General features: G+C 47.6%; 1 protein-coding gene across 2 annotated transcripts in view; it reads left to right on the forward strand.

Annotated features, from left to right (window-relative positions):
* Nucleotides 1–26022, forward strand: part of LOC144164348 (Kv channel-interacting protein 4-like) — a 560797-nt gene that overhangs the window by 337474 nt on the left and 197301 nt on the right. The gene's annotated exons all lie outside the window — the stretch shown is intronic.

The raw sequence follows: 26022 nt of genomic DNA on the forward strand, positions 1-26022 counted from the left end.
TCCACTGCGTCGTCTGCTGCGCCGTCCCCAGCGGCTGAGGCTGTGCGCCCGGCGCGCGCGCTGGTCGTCTGCTGCGCCGTCCCCAGCGGCTGAGGCTGTGCGCCGTCCCCAGCGGCTGAGGCTGTGCGCCCGGCGCGCGCGCGCTGTGCGGCAGTTTCCGGAAGTGGCGTCGCAGGCGCCGCAGGCCAATCAGCGAAGGACTGGCTACGCCGACTAGCAAACGCCTATACGCTGACGGGTAAGCAACGTCGTCACCATTGCTATAGGCACAGGCGAACTGTGTGTGTGCTTACGTCGCTTCAAATAACGTCGAAAGACAGCCTTCTGCAGACCCTGCCCCGTAGATGTCTGCGCTCTCTCGCCCTCCTATCCGCCGCTCATGGTTTTCCCCTCCGGTATCCCTGCGGACATCATAAGCACGGTGGGGGAATGGCTCAAGGCAATTCAATTTTCCCGCCTTTTACTAGCGCACCCCTTCTATCGGAACCTTTCACTACTGTGGCAATTGAAATGTCCCCACCAGGCCTTTGCTCTTGCGCGAACTCTTTCTATTTTAAGACAAAATATAATTTTCGACGCTTAGTTTCTACTCGCCGCCGAAGAAATAACGCAGCCATCTTTTTTTATTTGGAAGAACACTGTCTACTTGCACTTTTATATTGCTTTCTTGCTACCAAGTAGATAATATTATGAACTAAGCGATTCTGGCCTAGCTTCGCCAATGAGTAGGGTTTATCTGGTTTGTGGTGCCGAGCCCAAATACAGGGTTTCGATTATCGACCGCGGCAGCCGTGTTTCAGATGACAGGCAAAAGCGAAAACACCCGTGGATGGACAGTTCGCGGTGGTTGGACATCCCAAGGTAATTAACATTGATCCATAGCCTTCGTCTGGGGCGTCCATTATAAGCAAGGGGTACCTTTGGTGCCCTAAAATTGGAATCTCCTAAATGGGTACTATCTCGTCGCTTGCGGTCTAATAATCGTTTTTTAGATGCGACGGATCTCTTGCTCTGAGGCATGTCCCTCCTGCGTCGTTGTCGTGGAGTCCATCCGCATACCTCCTCCGTTATTCTCTCCCACAGCTGTGTGCAACACTCTCACTCCGGCTCATCACATACCACAGCTGGCGCGCTTGTTTGGGCGCGCTTCGCTGCGTAACGCTGCATTAACAACTGCTCCGGCGCGGGCAAGTGCGCGCCTGCGCGACCCACATTACCTGCGCTTGTGCAATTCTCCCCCGTTATTCTCACCGACATCTGTGTGCAACACTCTCACTCCGTCGCATTAGCATAACAACAACCGCTGCGCGCGCGCTTCGCTCCGCTCGCGTCTGCTCCGGTGCGCAAGTGCGCGCATGCGCGACTCTCCTCCGCTGTCTCCTCTCCTTCAGGAGCTGTGAATATAAAGCGGGTAGCGCGCTGCGGCGGTTCAGTCAGCGCTCGCTCTCGTTCGACTCCGCGTGACTTTGCTTGACGACTCCGTGCTTGACTTGATTCTCCGATGAAGACGTGATGGAAGCGACGGTCCCTTCAGCGAGTGGGCTGACACAATCCAATACGAGCGTCAGCGCAAACGCTCAAGGCAACGTTACGACCAATTGAACCCCCCGATGCGTCGCAATACATCAGGGTTCCCTCGCGGGAAGATGGGCGTAATTTTTTTAATTAACTCATTCCCATCGAGCCCAAAGAAGAATGTTTGCGTAGTACGCTGGCTTAAAACTCATTGCTTATACACTTACAGCAATTCGCCCCTTTCCACGCTTCATTCGTGCGGATACACATGCGCGGCCGCTCTGAAAATAATATTCCATTGAAAATTAAATGTACCCTTTATGTTTTTGCATGCTTATTGTTTTTACGCCACCCTTGTAGGATAGAAGATATATGTGCACGCTGTAGAAAAGGAGAGGTGAACTCTAGCAAGCGTCGCCGAAGAAAGAAAATCCTTAATTCGTCTTATTTTTCAGTAACACTGATTCCCGGAGGCCGTCAACAATTTCATCGGGATCAGAACACGAAGAAAGGAATTTGTTTTGGATCAGAACTGATAAGATGCGCAGCACGTCTTGATTAACTGCACGCGTGATAACGGTTCCAACGGCGCATAGTGCGAAACATAAACCGGGTCACTTGAAAGCGGAGCTAGGAGCCAGTAGTAGTCCCCTTTCCAGCTCCAAGGCCCGGTGCCCGTGCGGGATCCGGGAAAACCTCCCCAACCGGTCATGGCGGAACCTTGCAGGTGTAAAAAGTGTGACTTGAAGACCATGGGGCCGTTCAGCAATGAAACATCTACTGCACCTTTTCGTCCAAGGAGCGCTTTCATTATTGACCGAGAAAGGAAGTCGCAGCAATATGAGTCTATGACACTCTTCTTCGGCTTCTTCGCAATACAGTCGGGTGGCCACCTGGTGCCGCCAGCAACGCTAAGTCGACGAATCAAATCAACGCAGCCTGCACACCTCTTGACTCCGCGTCTGTAATCAGCGCGGTAGCACTAGCCCAAGGAGAATATCACGCGTGCTTTGCGTGGTGGCGCAGCGCAGACAACTTCTTAATCAAATAGCACACTCGATAGGGTCATTCGCCTCACCTTTATTGAGTGCTCCATGGATATGTTAATCGAGTGCATTTGCTTGGAGCTTGACAACAAGATTATCTAAGTGGGATGGAGAATAGTAAAACAGCAAGTTACCGCTAAACTGTCAGATGGGCGAGCAACAACAGAAAATGATAAAACGCAGGCACCAACAAAACAAAAACAAAAGAAGCGCATAAATTTTAAACATAACAGGAGAGAAACAAAGTATAACAAACGAATAACACGGGGTCATAAGAAAGCCTGCTGGCAATGATTAGCATTTTAGTGAATTTTAAACGAACATCATTCAATTTGGTCACTACATCTGTACGCTCAAATAATGTCTCCATTTTAGTGGAAACAAATTCGCATGCAATCATGCTCAAAAATTTTTCTACTCGTTCCGCGTTGCTGCTTTCTTATACCGTGCAATTCATTATAACAAAATATGTACCTCCAGCGCTACACCCCAGTTTTAACCTATTTCTTTTGGAGTGCCCCACCACCCTCCCTTTAACTGCGGGGCCGTAACGACAACTAATAACGGGCAATAACTGTGCTATCACAAAGTATTACTTCCCCGCAAACACAAGGGAAGACGCAGTGACAAGAGCATGCCTAAAGCCGACGGTCCTTACACGAGCAATGGCTTTGGCTGCCTCCAGCCTGTCACATTTTTACACTGAAATTGTATAGCAATGTTCTCCTATTCCCCAATTGTGCCTGCGTACGCACACCAAATACTGGGAGGCAAATGTAATTTTCACCAACGCTCTGTAGCTCCCAAATTATAGTAGATATCAAGCAATGCCCCTGCATGTGGCCGCTGAGACTATCCGATGATTAGGCGAAGTTTCGATTAAGTGTCATAATTATTTCACCGGGTAGGTACAAGCAATCGCAAATTCGAATACGCGGTGTGTAAAGTGTGTGTAAATTTGGAAGGGCACCGCCAGGAAAACGGCCGTAACCCGTGTTGTAATGAAACTGTTGTAAAAAAAATAAAACGATAGATGGCTCAAACGACTACATTAACGTGAAATATTTTGTAAGCAGGGCCCGAATTCTCAAAAAAGGGGTCGTAGTCGTGGAGCGACGCTGCGTCGGCATGCGGGTGCATGCATGCAAGCGACTTCTCTGAGGGGTGGAGGGGGTAACCAGTGAACATTGCCCAGAAAAGGAGCACTGTAAGAGGAGCGCAAAGTGACAAACAAAACTTTGGGGGTGGGTGAGAGGAGGTGGGGGGGGGGAGTTATGTGCGTCGCTTTGCGCCGTTATGCTCCTCCCCAGGGCCATTTTCTTGCACCCCAACCCCCTTCCGAAGTGACGCCCAAGCCCAATAATACATGCACGCGCAGACCGCCACTGCGTCGTTTGAAAACGACGCCCCTTTTTTGGAAAATTCGGACCGCCCGGTATCACGGATAACTCTCAGTCTCAGTTTTTCTTTCAGATGACAAGAACGCGTCCCAGTTAGCCACTCCAACAGCATTACAAATCTATCGGGAGATACACAGTCCAATGGGTTTCCACGGAAAGTATATAACTGTAGTACGTGAAAATTTCACCAGGTTAACTAAGTGAAATTTATACTGAACGACATGTTAAAGACAATTATGCCTTGTTTTGTACATTCATTAGGACTGCCCCCCTTCTATCGGGAATTGATTCGTGCACTTGTTTTGCTTCGGTGTTCAGCGATGCTCATACCATCGATTGCGGCAATATTGCAACGAAGCTGACTTGCGCTTGGTTCTTACCGAAACTGCGTGCGTCTATTGGCTCATGTCTAAAAAGAATCGTACGTGTTCGCGACAAAGACAGTACAAAATGCTCTGTACCTCTCACTATAACAGAGGGATCCGGGGAAAAATCAGATCCCCTCCGTTGAAAGGCAACGACAGTGGAAGCGGGTAGCTTTGCTGAGTACGAAATTCAAATGAAAAACTGCAAAACCAAAAGACTCTGAAATCCAGTTATGTGTCAATGATCAAAGTGCAAACCACATGAGACTGAAAGTCCAAGCGTGAGCGGTCATAGTGCATCCTCCTGGGAATCAAACTCAAAACTCAGAAGACAGCAAACGAATCCCTCCCAAGACCAAACCATCGTCGTCGTTAGACCATCGTCATCGTGAGACGGATTGTAGTTGACCGTGTTTTGAAGAGATAAATCGCGAACACGTGTTTTAAGGCCAAAGCCAACTTCAACTCAGGCAAAGTCCAAGGCCTACGCCCACGCAACGAACCCAAAAGAATGCTGAGTGATCCAACTACGATGATCCCTTAATCGGTTGACGTCGGCTCCATAACCTGAGTGACCCAGCCTCAATGCCGACCACAAAGAGTGTGTTTTTGTTTCATCAGCTTCAATATCATCAACATGTGCAATTCCATCGTGTAATATGGGTTTTCCCGCAGTGCGTTTTTTTATTAGACCAAGACCGCCACTAGACTAAGAACACTCGGCTTGTAGTTTGGCGCTAAGCCGAGTCCATCATTGCGTTGAGTTGTATTTACTTGTGACCATGACTTGTATCGGCCCAACGGCCAATATAAACATGCTACGGGTCACGATTTCGGATAGAAAAACAGCTTCGGGGGTTAGGGAAGGGACTCCTGTGGAAGACTTACTATCTAAAATTAAGCGAAGGCAATGGGCATGCGCGTGACACGTCATCCGCATGAGGAATAGGACGATCATCCGTTTACCGGAGTGGCTGCCAATAGATGGTAACAGCAATAGGGGTCGGCCAAAGAGAATTGAGCTACGGAATTTCGGGGGCATAGGGTGGACTGAGATACCAGTCAATAGTCGTGGCTGGAAATCCTTAGGAGGGGCCTTCGTCCAGCAGCTGACACAAGACTGATGATGATTAGAATGATTACAATAAATAGGTTGATGATGATGATGGTGATGATGGTGGTGGTGGTGGTGGTGGTGGGGGTGGTGGGGGTGGTGGCAGTGTTAAATAGTTAGATTCCGAGTGAAGTTGTAAACGTTGAAAAATTCCCGTCTACATAGCCGTTCACAGAGGAAGTAGAATGAGCGAAAACGACTGTGTCTGTTCGAAGCTGTCCCCGAACAAAGTCTATGATAATTAGCTGTCTGTGATTTCTTCGATAATTGCAGCAAGTAACCATTCATTACAAGATGGAAACTGGGGCCAGCTGGGTAGGCAGCATGATTGGCGTCGCGAAAGGACGACTTTAGGCTGATAATCCAAAGATGTGTTCTCCGCCTCGTGTCGTCCTCTCGGACTGGTAAAAAGGAAGCCGTACATAGGTAATACAGCTTCGCTTGTCGTCTATCTGCAGAGTAGTGGGAGAGACGTAAGTATTTTGCAGACCTTACTACTGATGTAACAATATAGAGACCGTGCCTGCCTCGCCCTGTCGGTGATCAAATCTCAAATCTCAAACCAAATCTCAAATCTCAATTCGCTTGATGTGTTGCAAAGTGCCGAAACAGGCAGTGTGATCGTAAGAAACGTTCCAAATTGCGGACACTGCCCTCACGAACACGCTGCGGCGTGCCACAATGAAGGCGCGGTGCTGCAGGGTGTTTTTGTAGCTTAAATGAGAAAGAGTTTGAAGCAACACTGAGATTTCGGTTTTGTGATGGAGGATAGTTTACTCGTTGCAATACAACCCTGTCCGCCCAAACGAGGGCAGACTGAAGCAGGAGCTTGCAACCCTGAATAACTGTACGGCGCCCTTTGGAGGTTACTGTCCTTCTTTATGGGTTGGTTGACCTAGTGAGGGACTGGGAGGGACTGGGCGTGAGACACGGTCCCCAGCTGATGTTTTGTGGAGCCCTCCACAGCTTCAAGAACTGCTTCAGGGTGCTGTGCTGACTCGAATGGCTATTTGATAGGTCAAAAGCCATCGACCGGTTGCTGAAAACGCATGTGGCACTGGGCCTGCAGTAAACTCGACCTTTGCTACGCATATACCACATTGGAATAGCAAATGGGAAGCTAGTTAAATAATGAAATGAAGCATGAAATACCCAATGGAATATCCAATGAAGCATGGAACAACTTACAGTGTATGCGCATGGATGCTGTGTACTATACTTTTGCTTCGTCGGCCTTCGCATTTACCTTTGTGGCGTGCTATGGAAGTAGCCGCGCGAATAGTCGAACAAAGTATTTCTCATTGATGATTTGCTGCCTTGACACGCAAGGTCTGGTTACTAAGTAGTAACTCAAAATTGCGAGTTCGACGGTCAAGTCGCATGCATTTCCATGGTGGTAACATGTTCGTTGTAGACGAGAATAAGACCCTCGATGCTTCCATTGTCGCGTTACAAGTAATGGTGTTATCTGTGACGCGTTAGTGTTTTTGTTGATGTATTTAGGGGACCTGCGGGCTACACTTTAAGAATGAATAACGGGGAAGGTACTTCCGCTAATGATTATTAGTAATATGAACGCAGAGGTTATTCTTTACTCGACACTTTAAATTATTGGAAGCCACGCCTCCCAAGATGTCGCAGCGACAGAAACTCAAACGGCTTTCGTACCTCATTTATTATTTCTCTGCAATTAAACAGCAAAAGCTTTCCAAAGGTTTCTTTTTTTTATACCGCGGAATAAAATCGCGCAGGCGCTGTCGACGACTGGATCTATCACTGCGCCTGCGTTCTGGAATGCGTGTGCCCATAATCCGCGTCAATGTGAACGCGGCGGCTCAAGGGAAAATAAGAAACAACCCCCCTCACCCCTCAAAAAAAAAAAAAACAGACACTCCGATAAATAAATTTACGCGCTTAGTGAACTGTATCTTCGTGACCTTGAGACACTTGGCTTCTTTTAATGCTCCAGCTAGCGTAGTTGTGCTGAAGCTCTTTTACGTACACACTGAAGTTATTCCGGTGACTAACATAACGGTTCAGAATCAAATTTCTGCTGCCTCGTATTGCTCCCGTCTTTCAGTGTTGAAATTCACGCGTGTCATTATTGGTCGCAGCTTTCTAACAACTTTTTGTGAAACGAAAAGCAAGGAGAAAAAATAGATTGATCCTACATCATTTGCTAACTGACCGTAGTGACGCATCACTGTTAATTGTTGGCGACGCATGGAGCCAAATCGCGCTCATTTAACACGTTCCTACAACGCCGAAGACCATCAACCCAGCAAGAGAAAGTAAATTTGATAGTATTTCTGTTGGCACTTAAACAGCAACGTTCTGGTTACTCTGTTTTTTTTGCTCCCGGTCACCAGATTCAACTGCCTGTGCAAGCAAAGTGGCCTCGTATTTTCTTGGTTCACTACAAATGTCGTCGTATGACCGTTGTAGTCTATGGGCTCTTCCACCTTACCCGTTTTCCGCTAGCTACTAGAACGTCTAACTCTCTTTCCGTCCCTGTCTCACTCGTCTGGTGATTATGATCAGAACGCAAATTTCTTCCATGCAATGCAACTTTCCCGCCTTCGCACTGCTCGCGCGTTTTCTGCTAGGACACTGCGCATTCTTTTACCCTTTGTTTCTTGTTCCTCGTTGAACAGCGCGAGCGGGATTGCTGTTCTTTTTGCGCTTGCTGTCTTCTCGCACGTGCTGGAACCTTTCAGCGCCATTTTGAACAGGTCGTTTACTTTTAAATACAGAGCATTTTTTTAACTCACATGTAGCGTCCGCCGTCCGTCCGCAACAGCTCAGCGCGCAGGCGCGCCCTCTCCCCCACTCCTCCTCTCCCGCATCACGCTACCCTCCTCGCTCTCAACAACAGGTCCGCACCCCTCCCCCTACACTATATAAAAAAATAATACTTACCGGCGCCAGGTTTCGATCCCACGACCCTGCGGGCAGAACGCAAGGTACATGGTGCTCTACCCACTACGCCACAAAGCCGACACAGAATGGAAGGCTACGAACGCGCCTTATATCCTTGAATCATTCAAACTACGTCAAGAAGCTGCTGATACAGCGCATTCACGACCTGTGGGCGGCACGCGAGGTACATGGTGCTCTTCCCACTGCGCCACAAAACCGACACAGAATGAAAGGCTACGAACGCGCCTTATATACTTGACTCATTCAAACTACGTCAAGAAGCTGCTGATACAACGCATTCACTACCACCAACTCCCCAAACGCTAAATGTTAACGCAATACACCCACCCCCTACGCGACGCATTTACTCGAGTCCCCCTCGCGGGGAGATGGTCCCTTTTTCTTCCGCCACCAATTTTTTTTCGCTTACTGCCTTTAAAACCTCCCCAACGTGTATTCCTAAATAAAATAACGTGGGGACTTTCGGTTAAGTAGTTACACTTTGCCTGGAATGGGAGTGAAGTTTTTTTTAGGGTCAGCAATCTACACATGCGTGACCAGCGCTACCGGTTCCAGGATTGCCGAATAATTCTTTGACCGGAAGGATCTAAATGGACGCGCCCACTAGCCCTGCACTGAATGCAAGAAATATCCCCAATGATTTTATTTAGGCCACACATTCTACATTATTTTCACGAACCTTTGAAGTGGGCTGTGAGAACCACGACCAACAACTTTGAAACGCTCCTAGATAAAAAAAAAAACAAAAAACAAGCAAACCACAATAATTCGTAGGTTCCTAATACGTACGATAAAAGCATTGATAATATTGATTTTTTATTCAGTTGGTTCTTTTGTAGGATTGTTTGTTTTTGTTTAGTTGTTCTTAAACCATTTTCTATCCTGTTTTATTTCTCTGTTTTAGATGACGTGGAACACCAGAAAAGAAATACTGCCCTCGTCAGTTTTCGAATTACTGTCAGTACGCTGTCTAAGCTTAGTTTCCGGCAAGTAGCGAATGTGTGTACGGAATCCTTCAGTGTGAATTATGACTGTAGCGATATAAACGAGTGAAAAATAAAGCACCAATAGCACAACAGCCAATAATATTCCATTGGTCGGGTTAGAAAAATTGCTGACGTGAACATCTCATCCTCGAGCTTGCAACAAAAAGGTGAAGAAATGGCCCAGCTAGCACTAGTGGTGCAACGCTGGAGAAACAGCAGATCTGTCGGCACCTCTTCCTTTGTCGCAGAACTGACAGTTGTACCGCGCAAGTATTTTTTTTTCACTTGCCGCTGAAAGTTCTCTGTGACTGGCACGACACGATCGTTTTGTCCGAGCATTTCACATCTTTCTTAAAGTGGACCGTGTTAGCACACGCAAAAACCCGTGGAAACCGCATTCGCGAACTCGTCATCTGTCGCGCAAACTCGGCTGCTGTGCTCCCTACATCTCGAGTGAACGAACATGAACTGGCGACGCGAGAGATTACGACGCGAACACTGGGCAGGCTTATCTTGAAGATCGAGGTGGCCGAAGCCGGGCTACAGTGAACTAGAATAGCCGGGCGCTCCTCACGTGATGCACGGCCTCGTGCGCTTTGTGAATAGTTTTGGAATTTCATTCCCAACTTCCCGTGTGGCATAAGTACACGCGCATGCCCGGCCGACGCGGGGCGCTTTCCACGAGGCACACGCTCAAGTGCGCTCCGTCTCCTTTCTTTGCATTTTTCTGCTTACGCTATTCGGCTGAACTAAAAGCTTAAATAGCTCCTCTGTTAAAAAAGTAGAAAATAGAAAATTGGAGTAACATCTCGGAAACATTTCCGGGGGCCGCATTGGACATTCGAAGAATGTAAAGATGATAGCCTAGCTAGAACTTCTCTTGATCTACTGTTGAACGTTTTGTCTAATGTTAGAGCCACACCAGCGAGCTTTTGGCCAGACCTCTGCAGTTCCATCCGCGCGGCTCTCCGTCGTCTGAAGCATCCTTTTCGCTTTCCTTGCCCCAGCCTCTCGAGGTGGCTTGTTATTCCACCTAAGCCAGCGCCCTACCTGTCTTCGGCACAGCGTGGCCGTATTACTTATTTCTTCGATATCCCCTTGGGCTACTCCAAAGCATTCTTAATAACTAATACGCCGCATTTCATACACTTCAAGAATTTAAAATTACCCGTGCAAGACACAAAATCCCGTATTTTGTTGAAATTAACCGTTGACTATAACGCCCACCCGCTGGTGTAATTCAAATCACACCACATGCTCCTTCCGTTAGCCGTTTCCGATCTACGATGGCGCCGCTCAAATTGAGCACCTCCTCCCTTTATCGCATCTGGCGTTCTATAAATCACTGCTCCGAATTGTTTGGTTTTACCACTCCCACCAGCTGCAACGAGCATTTCTTTTCTAACGCTTGGGCTCTAAGATAGCCGATAGATATCAGATGAACAGGAACGCCACTACCTGCGGCTGATCGCGAATTGCTCTGGGACGCGGAATGCGAGCTCGCAAGTAGCTTTAAATTTCTACCGGCTGATGACAAAAATTACTTAGGTTTGAAACGGTTAAAAAACGGTGAGGCACGCAAAGTGTGTTTTGTATATTCGTCGTTCTTTAAAAAGGCTTTGCGAAGTTATAAAGGAATGATACTTCGTTGATTGCAACGTATAAAACTTTATTTTTCTGTTCAATAATTTAACAGATAGTTCTCAATTTTTAAGCCCCTAAAGTCATTATTACTCTTCAAGATGTCAGCACTTTGCTTGTTTAGGTGATACATTGAAACAATTCCTTCCATGTAGTTTCGTTGTTGGTGATTGTAGTTAAGTAGGTAGCAGTGCTGTTCTTGCCTGTCCCCCGCACGGGGCACCTTGAGTATTCATGGTGACGGTACTGGCGATACCGCGGACCCCGAGCCCCCCAACATAAGCTGTGACCTACCGTGGTGATGTGTTTTTAAGGTGAAGGGTAGAAACCTGTAACGGTGGCCGTCGGAGCCTTGGTCAAGCTCCGGCCGATGGGCTCCCTGCCTGTCTACCAGGCAGGGAGCTCCGGGACCTCTTTGACTACCAGGGTAACGTCAAAGGAGAAAGTACCCCCGTCTCCCTGCTTTTATACATACTGTATGATATTTTCTCAAAACCCCCCCTCCAATGATCGGCCTCCCGAAAGAGGCCGCACCGAAGCACTTGCTAAAGAGAAGGCAGAACATTTCTATAAACATCTTGTAGCTCATTCCACAGGGGACACCCCTGTTGGCAAGAAGTCAGTCATCCTTTTGGCTAAATGCATTGAGTCGGTTGTCGGCTCAGACTATGATGCTAAGAAGCTTTCATCCGGTGACCTACTTGTTCAAGTAAAAAGAAAAAATCAAAGCGAAAACCTCCTGAAACAGACCACGTTGGCTGACCTGGCTGTTACTGTGACTCCACATAGAACTCTCAACTCCTCTCAAGGTGTAATCTCAGAAAAGGAATTACAGTCTGAGACAGAGGTGGAACTTCTTCAGGCGCTTCAACCTCAAGGAGTAACTTCTGTCAAACGAATTGTAATCCGCAGAGCAAATGAAGAAATCCCAACAAAGCATCTTGTCCTAACATTTGACTTCACAACCCCACCCGAAAATATCAAAGTGGGCTTCCTAAGCTGCAATGTACGACCATATGTCCCTAATCCCAGGCGATGCTTTAAATGCCAACGATACGGCCATGGAACTCAATCATGTCGAGGAAAGCTGACTTGTCCTAAATGTTCAGAGTCTGACCATTCGTCGGATGACTGTCCAAACAGCACAGTCAAGTGCCCGAATTGCAGTGGTCCACACGCTGCTTATTCGCGAACCTGCCCAAAATTCAAAGCAGAAAAAGAAATACTACAACTAAAAGTAACAGAAAACATCACCTTTGCTGAGGCACGCCAAAAGCACAAGCTGCTTTCGGCTACATCTTATGCAGACGCTGCCCGCCGGGGGCTGGGGCGGCGTTTGGTCAGCACAGCGACACAGTGCAGCCTTGCTGCTGATGTGTTGCTGTCCCAGCCCCCAGCTGAGCAGCCACCTGCTGCCTCTACAACACCTGTAGAGGCTGCGGGGGCCCCGCCTCTTGCCGGACTGCCTTCGGTAGTCCAGCGGTGTCAGGACTCGCCCAGTGTGGCGACTCCAGCAAATGTGGCGATTGGAATCGCCGCTGGGAGCTCTGCCGCTCTCACTGTTTCCTCTTCACCTGCCCTAGGGACACCTGAGGGCAGGGAGATGGAGACGGGAGGGCCCACAGCAGCGCCCATCCTAGCTCCACCGCCTGCCCCGCCCGCGGCGCAGGCAAAGAACACCCGACAGGGTAACAAGTCAAGGGGGCCCAGTCCACTGGTCACCCCCTTGCCTTCAGATGACGACATGGACGTCGAGCTCTTCCGGCTTCCATCCCAGCGGAAGGAACGGGCTGCGGCGTCCAGGTCAGTAGAGAAGGCCAGAAAACCCCTTCCAAGAGTCCAAGCCCCAAAAGACCCTACATAAATAGTCACACTCCAGTAGCTCCGAACACATCATAATGGGAAGAGAAAATATTGTTCAATGGAACTGCAGAGGCCTTCTGAATAATCTTGATGACGTGTATGAGATCCTGCATGCCAATCAGCCAAGTGTAATGTGTGTTCAGGAAACACACCTGAATTCCAAGAACACAAATTTCTTGAACAGTTACTTGATATACAGAAAGGACAGGGATGGCTGCACGCACTCTTCTGGGGGTGTGGCCATAATTGCCCGAAAATCCTTAGCATGCCACCCTGTCGCTCTGAACACTGTCCTTGAGGCTGTGGCAATTCGAACAATAATATTTAATAGGTTGATAACGGTATGCTCCATATACATTCCTCCTGATGTTGCACTTTCAACCTCTGACTTCGAGGCACTGGTTGACCAGCTGCCCGAACCATACATTCTTACAGGCGACCTTAATGCTCACAACTCTCTTTGGGGCTCTTCTCGCACGGATGCCCGAGGTCGCCTGATAGAGAAATTTCTTACATCTTCAGGAGCATGCCTTTTCAACAATAAACAGCCTACATACCATAACATAGGACACAACACATACTCATATCTTGACTTGGCGATTGGCTCTGCAGTTCTCTTTCCTCTTCTCGAGTGGGGTGTGGGCACTGACCCATATGGCAGTGACCACTTCCCCACCTCACTAACATACATAGGTAAAGGCCCATGAAGTCTTTCTTCCCATAATAGGTTCAATGAAGCACGAGCTAACTGGAATACATTTACAGAGACATCTAAACTACACCACACATCCATAGGACACCTACACGTTGAAGAAGCTACGCAACTGCTCACGGCGCACATCCTCGACGCCGCCGAAAAGTCCATTCCCCACGCCTCTGGTGCCCCGCGCAACCAGCGGAGGCCGTGGTGGAATGAGGACTGTAGGCGGGCGCGAGAGGCCAGAACAAGGCGTGGGGTATCCTTCGTCGGTACCCCACGTCAGGAAACGTCCTCTTGTTCAAACGGGCCAAGGCATACGGAAAACGTGTGCGCCGTGAGGCAAAACGAGAGAGTTGGCGTACATTCATAACATCAATAAACTCCTACACAGACACACGGAAAGTATGGACACGTATACGCAAACTCAAAGGACAACAGACACACAGCCTGCCCCTGGTCAGTACAACAGGGGACACTCTGGAAGACCAGGCTGACACCCTCGCACAACACTTCCAACACGTGTCCAGTTCAGCACACTACACGAACACTTTTCTGAAACATAAAGCCTGTTGTGAAAAGAAGTCCCTACACGACAACAACAAATCACAGACTTCTTACAACTCCCTGTTTTCACTACATGAGCTGAGGGCTGCTCTGAGTACATGTAAACCCTCAGCTCCAGGCCCAGACAACATCACTTACACAATGATACAACACCTGCACGCAGACACTCTTCTAACACTCTTACACCTATATAACATGATTTGGCTTTCGGGGCACATTCCAAACTCTTGGAAGGAGGCTATAGTTGTAGCTTTCCTGAAGGAGCGAAAGGACCCGTCGTCCCCCTTAAGTTACCGTCCTATTGCCCTGACGAGCTGCCTGTGCAAGCTCTTCGAGAAGATGATAAATCGCAGGCTCGTGTACTTCCTTGAGTACAATGGTCTTCTCGAGGGCAGCCAGGCAGGCTTCAGGGCGGGGCGATCCACGAATGATCAACTCGTAGCTCTTGAATCGTATATTAAGGATGCCTTCGTGCATAAACAGTATGTCGTAACTGTGTTTTTCGACCTCGAGAAGGCCTACGACACCGCTTGGCGCTACGGGATCCTCAGTGACCTGAAGTCTTTCGGTGCTTCGGGCCATATGCTCAACACTCTGGCTAGTTATCTGTCTCACAGAACGTTTCGCGTGAGAGTTGGTAGCGCACTGTCAAGGATTCATGTGCAAGAAAACGGCGTGCCGCAAGGTGGAGTTCTAAGCTGTACTCTTTTTATAATTAAAATGAACTCTCTTGGGAAGGCATTGCCACCTACCATTTCTTACTCTATGTATGTAGACGACGTACAGATATCTTTTAAATCTTGTAATATGTCAATCTGTGAACGTCAGCTCCAGCTTGGTGTTAAAAAACTTGCCAGCTGGGCCGACAAGAATGGTTTTAAACTCAATCCAGGAAAAAGTTCTTGTGTTGTGTTCTCCAAAAAGCGCGGGATCCATCCGGACCCAGATATTACTCTGAATGGCGTTTCAATTCCTGTTAAAAAGGAGCACAAGTTTTTAGGCATAATATTCGATAACAAGCTAACATTTGTCCCACACTTGAAACATCTTAAGCAAAAATGCCTAAAAACTATGAATATTCTGAAAGTTCTCTCTCACCAGACAGGCAACTCCTTCTGCGGGTTTATAGCGCCCTAGTGGGATCCCGCTTGGACTACGGCAGTGTTGTATATGGGTGCGCAACAAAAACGGCACTAAAAATGCTGGACCCGTTGCTGCATTTAGGGCTACGCCTCGCATGCGGTGCTTTTCGCACTAGCCCTGTCCAAAGTCTCTATGTAGAATGCAATAAATGGTCCCTAGATCACCAGAGGGTGTACATGGACGTTTTATATGCCTCAAAAATCATGTCTATGACAAATCATCCCTTTACTCCGACCATTAATGATGCATCCTCACAGCAACTCTTTTTAAATCGTCCATCAATCTCCATGCCGTTTCATCTAAGAGTGCGAGAAGAAGCCTCTGAGCTTGAAGTCTCGTTTTCAGGCATTCACAAGACGCCCATCATTGATTCAATTCCACCATGGCATCTCCGCCCTGTGTCATGTGACCTGTCTTTTATGCAGTTTAGCAAGAACAGGTCACCAAGGATTGCGATTCTGCAGCATTTCTTGTTTGTGCAGCATAAGTACCGCTGTGAAGAGTTTTACAGCGATGCGTCCAAGACTGCAACTGCTGTGGCTTGTGCTGCGCATGGGCCGAACTTTAACGTCAGTAAAACAATGAACTTTTGTAGCAGTATATTCACAGCGGAAGCATACGGTATTTTAATGGTAATAAATCACATAGTCCAACATCAAATCGTAAAATCCATCGTGTACACGGACTCTCTTAGCGTTGTACAAGCACTTGCATCAGGAAAGCATTCTAAAAACTTTGTCATCAATCACGTTTTTAAGGCTATCATGTCTGCATATGCATCAAACCTTCAAATAACTTTCTGTTGGGTTCCAGGGCACTCTGGAATTGCCGGGAACGAAACTGCAGATCGAATGGCCACTGCAGCTACACTCTTGAATACAATGGACATTGCAACAGTGCCATACACAGACATAAAGCCACACATCAGACACCAACTTCGCAACAGATGGCAAACACACTGGAGTGAACAAACAGATAACAAGTTACACTTTATAAAACCACGCTTGGGACCATACACCACTGACACACGCAACAGATACACAGAAGTTGCCCTTGCTAGGCTACGGATAGGGCACACACATGTCACACACTCGTATCTCCTCACGGGGTCTTCAAGACCCCAGTGTGGCAGGTGTGGAGATGCCCTATCTGTAGTTCACATACTCATTCAATGCAACGCACTTCACACAACACGCCGCAAACACTTCCCACAGCTATACAGACTACACGTCCCACTACACCCAGCGTTTTTCCTCTCTGACAATCCCATGTTTTCTATCAAGTGCGTTTTTAAATATTTAGAAGAAGTTCAATTTTTAGACCTCATTTCATACCACGCGTGATCACTCCCTGGCCCTATAGACCAGCCATGCTCATTGTCGTTTTGATATTTTACTTGTGTTTTTGCTGACTTTTCGTAGTGTTTCAGGTTTCACCCCTCATATATGACTATTGTCTTGGCGCTCTTTGCCCCAGTTGGCCTTGCGCCATAAACATCCAACCATCATCATCATGTTCTTGCCTGTCATATGTAATCGACTTGCAGAAAGCAATAACTATCTCAGGTTTGTGACGCACTACGTTAATCTCAGAGTCATTTACACTTTTAGATGCCAAGCGTCTTATAGTGGGGGTATTTCGCGCGGCGTCGGCGGTGGTCCGGCGTCCGCACACTACCGTTTCTTGGCCAATCCCCCACGTCTTATACTCGGGGGTATATCCCGCGGCTTCGGCGGTGGTCCGGCGTCCGCACACCACCGTTTCTTTGCCAATCCCTTACGTGGGTACGTGCAATAGAACAGGAGCAACAACAACAACAACTCCAGTTGTGCTTGAGTTTGACTCCGTGATTCTTCAGATGAAGTAGGAGGGAAGCAACAGCTCCGTCTGGGAGTGTGCTGACGCAATTAAGTGAGAGCATCAGCGCAAACACTAACAGCAATTACACCCAACTACAATCCACGGAACGTGTATCGATCTCGTCTTTACCAACTGCAACGGCGACGACTACATACAACCGCTGCTACGAGATCCACAGACTGTGCACTTCAGCGACCGTAAGGCCGTCATACTCAAAGTAAGAAGACGTGCAAACCTAAATAAAGACCTTTAGATACCACTTCAATCTCGTCTCACTCGCGTATATACGCATAGAATAAAGAAAATTACACCCTTCTCCCCGAAGGGAACCATGAGTAGGATATATGAGCATTACTGAGTTCACTACATTTCCACCAAATGTGGCTAACAAACATAATGGAAACGCAAACGGAACCCCCATGACGCTCCGCATGCTACTCATGGTTCCCTTCGGGGAGATGGGTGTAATTTTTGTTCCTATATTCGCAAAAAAACGCTCAGGACTCGTAAGCACGTCTTAACAACGGTAAATGCGAAAGCCATATTTCCCGATTGCATACCTGAAACGCTTTGCCCCCATCCGGTATGCTCGGGCTTCATGCCCATACTGCTCGACACTTTTTCTTACCCTCTTGGTATTACCCTTCCGGATGACTTACGCCGTCCTCTGACGCGTTGCTCGGCTGTTCTTTTCTGCCGCGTGGCATTGGGGGAGGGCAGAACGATGGCGGATTTAACTACCCGTTTGTCCTACCACAAAGGCTGCGTCCTGCCGCTCCCTTCCATCGTCTGCAGTGCGCTGACATTGCCGGCCATCATTCGCTAGTGCCGATTCCAATCCCGCGCTAGGGACAGAGTCACGACGTTGGACACGAAATGTTTTGCTGTCCCAGATACCGACGGCGAACCCCGACGCCGTTTGTTTTTTACGGGAATAGGCCCATTATTCGTTTCGAAATAAAACAAATGAATGAGAAAACTCAGATCTACCACAGGAACGTGCGAACCTTCTATTAAAGGTTAATAGTTATGTTCGTTCTAAACGAATGCTAAGTCTGCAGCGAGCAGTCGTTAGCGTTTTTCAAGGCAGCTTTCGGTTGGGCTGCAGTGGCGTTTGAGTAATGCTGCACAATCCCCTTGATGCAGCAAGTGGTTTTATTTGCTATTTTTTACGGAAAGTAATGGTACGTTCCACTGTGCGGAGGTTGTATAATGCTTCGGTGAATTTTTATCACAGAACAAAAAAGGAGCCCTCCGCGCAGGCTTTTAAACAGACGACACAGTGTTTTGGATGACGCAGTTGATTTGTAACACTGAACCAAAAGTGGTGAAGAAAGCACGCCAATTGGCGGAGCATTGCATGACCTAGTGATAAGATACGCTTCAAACATTTCAATGTGGGAGAGAGCTTTGCAAACGAAAACCACCCCAGCACCCATCTGTAGGGCTGCTGGTGGTGATGATGTTTATTAACGTGTGAATATAGCCTTGCCTGATATCCCGGCAATTGTGCCCCCCATCAGCCCCTTCTGGCCGTTATGCGCGGCATAACACCAGGAGTCACTGAAGCGTGTGGGACTTAAAAACCCGAGGATCAGGCGCAAAGTGTCTCTCCGGGCTATCCAATGTGCTCTAATAAAAATTATATAATTCAAAGAGTCATGCGGAGTGGCTCCTCTTCGAAGTTCCTTAAACAAACATAACCTCTCCGTCGCATGGTCTCGGCCGTCGATAAAAAAATGTCCGGTATCACGTGTAACTCAACACGTTGCGCACAGACGTGAAGAGACAAGGTTCAGCTTATGAAGCCAGATGCCTCTGTGCTCTTCATTCCTTTGATAACACAACGCTGGTGTTGTATTCGCCAAAGAGATCTGAAGTATTCGTTAATGGTGGTTTTTACAATTTGCCGTTCGTCAGGAGCCACTTTCAGAAAACGAGAACAAGATGTCGCTTCGTGGGCCAGCTTGTCCGCGGCATCGCTTCCAAGCACCCCGACATGGGAAGGAACGCCCTGGAAGCGAACGCTAATCCCGTTTTCAATTTGCTGCTGAGAAGACGTAGGGAGCGTTGGCAAGTTTTATCCGCGGGAAATCCGTGCTGCAGAAGGTCTAGGGCTGACTTGGAATTCGTAAGAATTACCGCGCGCCGCACCCGAAGCGATTTGATCATTTTCAAGGCGGCCTCAAGCGCTATATACTCTGCCGTTGTAGATGATGCCAAAAGGTCAATGCGAGCCGCCCAGAAAACGTTTTTGCCGGGATTCACAAAGGCCACTGCGCTGGTGTTTAATTCTCTGTCGACAGATCCGTCCGTAAACACGTGAACACAATCTACGTACAACCGGTCGAAGTGCTCAAGTGCTAACGTCTTTGCTTCAGCCACTGGTGTAAATCTCTTCGAGCGAATGCCCGGGATGGTGAGCTGACACTCCGAACTCTCGAAAGACCACGGCGGGTGCAAGGGATGATTCTTCATCGATTGCGGGTAGAGAACGCTCAGAGTGTTGAGTGGCGCGTGTATGCGAGATTCCACGCTTAAGCGGAGACGCCTGAGCAATGTCTTTTCGGTATCGGACTCCTCTCCCAGCCGGATGAGCTGTAAATGATGATGATGATGACTTGATGAGGAGACGCCATCAAGAGGAGCGGTGGAAAATGTTGGTATATCCTCTTCCGTTTTCAATAACTACATTTTCATGGTATTTACCTAAGGTAGCAACATCGACATGCGGCCTCAGGACGTCCAGCAGGAGAAAACAAAAGAGGCGAATTCACTATCACTGCCATGAAAAGAGAAAGCCGTAAAGTAGGCGGTGTCGGCATACGAGTGGAAACATCAAACAGGGAAATTAAGCATTCTACAAAATTTAATTTCTCTTCAATTTTTTTTTTCGCGACCATAACAAGAGGTAGTTTGTGGTGTGGTCCGCAGATATTTCAAAACAAATGGACATACGCTTGGGCTGAGAGGAAATTGTGCTAAAGAAGCCCACCCTGCGGCTCTTAAAGGGTTGACATTCTGTTTCGATGTTTCTACGGGACGCGGCGCTTGTGCCATGAAGTTGAAATTTAGTTAACGTGATGAGTGGCTGCGCGCACCGTTCTTTATTTATTTTGATGTGTACAGAAATGAGCTTGACGAGTACATGAGCTTCTGGAGTTTGCGAGGGCTTTGTCAAAAAGTCAGCATAAATCCCGAACACAAACGGCCCTCTTATTGACACAACTAAACGAATTATAGCGTATATTTTATCTCCATGCAAGTACAACTAGAAAATGCAAACAATAAGAGAAAAATTGTGATATGATCAACAAAGATTCTCACACAGTAATATTTTACTGGGGTTATGAGGAGTACAGGTGTAATTATTTTTGAAGGCCATTTCTGAGGTGGTATCTTGACGTTTTGATAGAAATACGTAATGATTGTTTAAGTTGTCGGTATGAAGATTATCTGGTTTAGTTAATGTGCTTAGCTTATATTATAGTTCTCTGAAGTCTGTGTTGATGCCCGTGTCTTCTTTCTTGTGTGCCGTTCATACGCGCCATATTTATCAGGTTCTTGAGGTTGTCTGGACGCGTCATTCTGAAAAAAAAAAGAAACGTAGTAAAAACAGTACCAATTAGCATATAGGAATAATATGTTAACATTTTGAAGAAAAGGTTTATAATTACCAAAATTTCGTGTTATATAAGTATTAAAGAGGGGGACCGATATATAAACGCCTTCGCTGAGCCCATCCATTGTTTTGTTGTTTGCGGCTGGTGACAAGCGCGCGTGAGTTAACGCGAGGACAATATCTGCGCCCAGGTAAAAATAAAAATTCTGCGTTGCCAGGACAAGCCTTATCCAACCGATGACGTTGCTCTTCCTGCGTAGGATTGACGAAGCTATTAGAGAGTTTTAGTTTAGCGCGAGCTAGCGCTTAGCCCGCGCAAAATATTGCGCTTTCGCTCCGAAAACCTTACCAATCCCGCTTTTAGTACAGCGCCAGTAACGCTCCGCTAATAGTGTAGTGCTGCTCAGGATCGTCGCCAGCGCCATCTAGGATATCACCAAATAACTATAATTTCGCAAGCCAACCAGCCCATACGAACGCGACCAAGGTAAACGGCGGCACCCCCCATACCGGTTGTCGTCGGTGCGGCTTGGCACAGCGATTCACTCAAGTACAGTCCAGTATTCTGAGCGACGGCGGGTACCTGTCACTGTCAGCAACGTGAGATTCGGTAAAGGCGAGGAGCGCGCGCACAGAACCATTCCGGCCGGTGGCGGCCAGCGGGGGCAGGCCGCCTCGAGCAAAAATGCTTCGCCTGACCAGAGCCAACCGCGCACGTCCCGCAACGCCGCAAAGCACCGCCCGCAAACTCTCATGCGCACTAGGGCGCGCGCAAGAAATAGCGCGCGCTAAACGCTAGCTCCCGCTAATATAAAACTCCCTTGTATTTTTCATACGTAAGGTATTTCGCAAAACAATAGCAGGCGCCCTTTTCCTAATTACTTGGATTTCGTGGAGTTCACGACGTGGGAAATTCCTTTTGACTCTGCAAGGCCGGAACCAAACAGTCAAACAAGCAGAGCGCATTTTGGACAGCGCTAAGAACACGACCAACGAGCATGATGGACGATTCAGCGCCTGTATCGTCCTTGTACTTTTGACATGTCTTGTTGGCGCCGTTAAAAATTAAACATTACAAACTAGCTCGGCTGTATTTATTAAAGGCGGGCGCGCACTAAGTGTGGTGCTTTGCATTCTCTTTGTCCGTAGGTGCCGTGCGTTCTTGGGGAACGGCTTGGTTTTCCTACGTTAGACGACTCCTGGAATATCCGAACGGAAACAGCGCAGAAAAGGCAGAGGGAGAAAGCGATGTTCAGTACGATCTTCCTAGACGATTGTGTACGGCTGTCAAATCCTCTGAACTCTTCCTCGTTCTGTTCTCGTCTGAAATGTACCAACTCGCCCAACTAGAAACCTTGCAGCCACCCGACAATCTTCCTAGGGAGTCATTGCCAGTGGCTTGTTGAAAGAATGACTTCGTGTTGTTAGAGGTGTGCGTGGGCATGGATAAGATGACATGCGTAGAAGAAGGCTGCCTCTTATTGCTAGATCACATCTATCCTGCTTCCATAGACCTCGCGAATGTAGGATGATGCCTAAGCAACGTCGTCACCATTGCTATAGGGCAAGACGAACTGCTAAGTGCTTATTTAGTGGCAGTTAACGTCGAAAGACAGCTTTCTGCAGACCCTTCCCCGTAGATGCCTGCCTTCTTCACACGCGCCCCCCCCCCCCTTCACCGCTCATGCTTTTCCCCTCCCGTACCCCTCCTCCCATTATAAGCATGGTAGAGTAATAGCCCAGGTCAATTCAATCATCATGCGTTCTTCTACTCGTACCTCTTCTATCGGAACAATTCGTTACTGTGGCAATTGAAATGTCCTTAGCAGGCCTTTTCTCTTGGACGAAATCTTTGTATTTTTAGGACAAACTATATTTTCCACACTTAGTTTCTATTCACCAGAGAAGAAATGACGCAGCGATATTTTTTTCATTGTAAAAACGCTGCCTACTTGCCCTTTTATATTGCTTTCTTGCTCCAAATATTTATATTGTTTTCTTTTTAGTCAACGTAATGGCACTTGTTCAACAAGTGCCATTTTGAGCTAAATATTGCGCCATCGTACAAGCCATCACGTGACCAATTAGATAATAATGATGAGCTAAGCGATATGAGCCTCACTTCGCCTAGGAGTAGGGTTTACCTGGTTTGTTGTGCTGAGCCCAAATACGGGTCTTGGATTATCGGCCACGGCGGCCGCGTTTCAGATGACAGGAAAAAGCGAAAAGAACTCCCACCTCCACTCCCGGGAACCCCTGTGTAGATGCGACGCGTACGGGGTTCCGTTGTTGTTTCCGTTAGGTTGATTCTCCCATCGCGTGAAACGTGCCGTGAACCCCCTGCCGCGGCTATGACGCAACGTGGCGTGGCTATGACGCAACACAATCCAACACAATCCACTTTAATCCAATCCAATCTAAGCAAAGCCAAGCCAAGCCAAGCCAAGCCAATCGAATCCAATCCAATGCCCCTGGCAAGAGAGTGTTCGTTATCGGAGAAGAGAGGGGGTGAGCGGCGGAGAGCGCAGCCCGCGCGGCGAGGAGAATGGGGGAGGGGTGTGGACGGACAACAACAACGCTGTATGGAGGGACAAGGCGAGTGAATGAGATGCAGTCGCATCTAAAACACCCGTGGATAGACATTTCGCGGTGGCTTAACATCTCCAGTTAATTGGAATTGATCCGTTGCCTTTGACAGGGGCGCTCCTTACAACCCAGGTGTATTTTAGTGCGCTAAAATTGGAATCGCATAAATGGGGACTTACTCGTCCCTTGCAGTCTAATAATCCTTTTTTTAATTTGTTCATTCCCATCAAGCGCAAAGGACAAAGCTTGCGTAATAGGCCGACTTAAAACCAATTCGTTTAAACTTACAGCAATTCGTCTCTTTCAACGCTTCATTCGTGCGGATACATGCGCAGTCATGCTGAAAATAATATTCGCATGAAAATTAAATGTACCCTCTATGTTTATTGTTTTGATGCCGCCATTGAAGGATAGAAAATATATGTGCACGCTGCGGAAAATGAGCGGTAAACTCTTGCAAGCGTTACAATTCCGTCGCCGAAGAAAGGAAATGTTTAATTCGTCCTATTTTTCAGTAACACTGATTGCCAGAGGCCGTTAACAATTTCACCGGGATCAGAATACAAAGAAAATGATTTTTTGGGGTCATAACTGATAGTATACGTAGCACTTGCTGCTGTAAACTCATGTGGCGCTGGGCCTGCAGTAAACGCGGCCTTTGCTACGCATATACCTAATTGAAATAGACAATAGGAAGCTAGTTAAATCACGAAACGAAGCATGGAATATTCGAACATATTTTAGCGTGTATGCGCATCGAAGCTTTGTATTATATTTGTGCTTCGTCGGCCTTCGCGTTTATATTTGTGCGCATGCTATGGAAGTAGCCGCGCGAATAGTCGCAGAAATTATTTCTCATTGATAATTGGCTGCCTTGACACGCACGGTCTGGCTACTAAGTAGTAAGCCAAAATTACGAGTTTGACGATCCAGGCGCATGTATTTCCATGGTGGTAACGCCTGCGTTGTAGGCGAGAGTAAGAACCCCGGTACTTCTATTCTCTCGTTACAAGGAACGCTGGTATTCGCGCGAAACATGCATTGGGTTTGTGTATTTATGTTTTTGCTTTTACCGCCCGTCTGCGCCGGTCTATGTTATATGTGTGCCAAGGGAAGCGCATGCTTCATTCTTTATTTGTATGCCGCACGTGTTATCTCTTTCGCTTTCGATAGGGAGAGCGTTTCCAACTAACGTCAAGAACCTAGAATAATATTTTTTGATATACAATGTTCTGGATGTAAATCCACGGTTCCAGAAACACTCGAGCCGAAAGATAAAAACGAGCAGACCAGAGGCGCGGCAATCGAATCACCGACGCTCGCCTGCAGACGGCACTTTGTTGACTGCTGCTTCGCCGCCTGTGCATTGTTTGAGTTTTTAGGGGAGCACAAGTTCGCTCCAATAAACTTGTTTTCCTTGAAGACGACAGCGTCAACTTTGGCTTCGTGAGAGTATCTATGACGCAGTATTTTTTTCGTTGTACTTAGGTGACGTGCGGGGTACTGTTTAATAATCAATAACGGGGATCGTAGTTACGCTAATGATTCTTTATGTACCCGCCGCGGTGGCTCAGTGGCTAAGGCGTTGCTGCGCTGCTGAGCACGAGGTCGCGGGTTCGATTCCCGGCCGCGGCGGCCGCTTTTATGATGGAGGCGAAAAGCAAAAACCCCCGTGTGTAAGATTTCGGCGCACGTTAAAGATCCCCAGGTGGTCGAAATTAATCCGGAGCCCTCCACTACGGCGCGCCTCATCGCCTGCGTTGCGTCTGCGCGTTAAACCCTACAATCAATCAATGAATCAATCGATTCTTTATGTGAACGCAAATGTTACTCCTTGCTCGATACAACCGATTCATGGAAGAAACGCCTCCCAAAATGTTGCGCCAACAGAAACCCAAACGGCTTTCTTACCTCATTGATTACTTCTTATGTGCCATTAAACGACAAACAAGTCTCCGCCAGCTTTTTTTATGCCGCGGGGTAAAATTGCGCATGCGCTGTCGACGACTGGATCTATCACTGCGCCTGCGTTCTGGGATGCGTGGACCCATAACCTGCTTCAATGTGAACGAGGCGGCTCAAAAGAAAATAGGGAAAATAAAAAGAACACCCCCCCCAAAAAAAACAAAAAACAAAAACACACTCCAATAAAAAAATTTCAGTGCTTAGTGAACTGTGTCTTTTTAACATCGAGACACTTGGCTTCTGTTTATGCTCCAGGGAACGTAGTTGCCGTGAAGATCTTTTACGTAAACACGAAAGATTTTAACCGCTGAGTAATATAACGGTTCAAAATCAAATTCCTGCGGGCTCGTATTGCTCCTCTTTTGAGTGTTGAAATTCACGCTTGCCGTTAATGGTTGCAGCTTTGTAACAACATTTTTTGTGAAAAGAAAAGCCACCAGGAAAATGGAATTTGCCATACATTATCTGCTAACTGACGATATATGTAAATGTTAATTGTTAGTGACGCGGAGAGCCAAAATGCGTTCATTTAACGCGTTCCCACAGCGCCGAAGACCCTCAACTCAAGAAGAGACAGTGAAGGTGATATAGTTCTCTCGGTACTTAAACAAGCACGTCTGGTTACTCTGGTTTTCTGCATGACTGCCACTCGATTCAACTGCCTGTCCACCAAAGTGGCCTCGTATTTGCTTGGTTCACTACGATTGTCGTC

This window comes from Haemaphysalis longicornis, unplaced genomic scaffold (assembly GCF_048455015.1).
Source record: "Haemaphysalis longicornis isolate Haplotype H1 unplaced genomic scaffold, Haemaphysalis longicornis Haplotype H1 scaffold_13, whole genome shotgun sequence".
Classification (NCBI taxonomy): Eukaryota; Metazoa; Arthropoda; class Arachnida; order Ixodida; family Ixodidae; genus Haemaphysalis; species Haemaphysalis longicornis.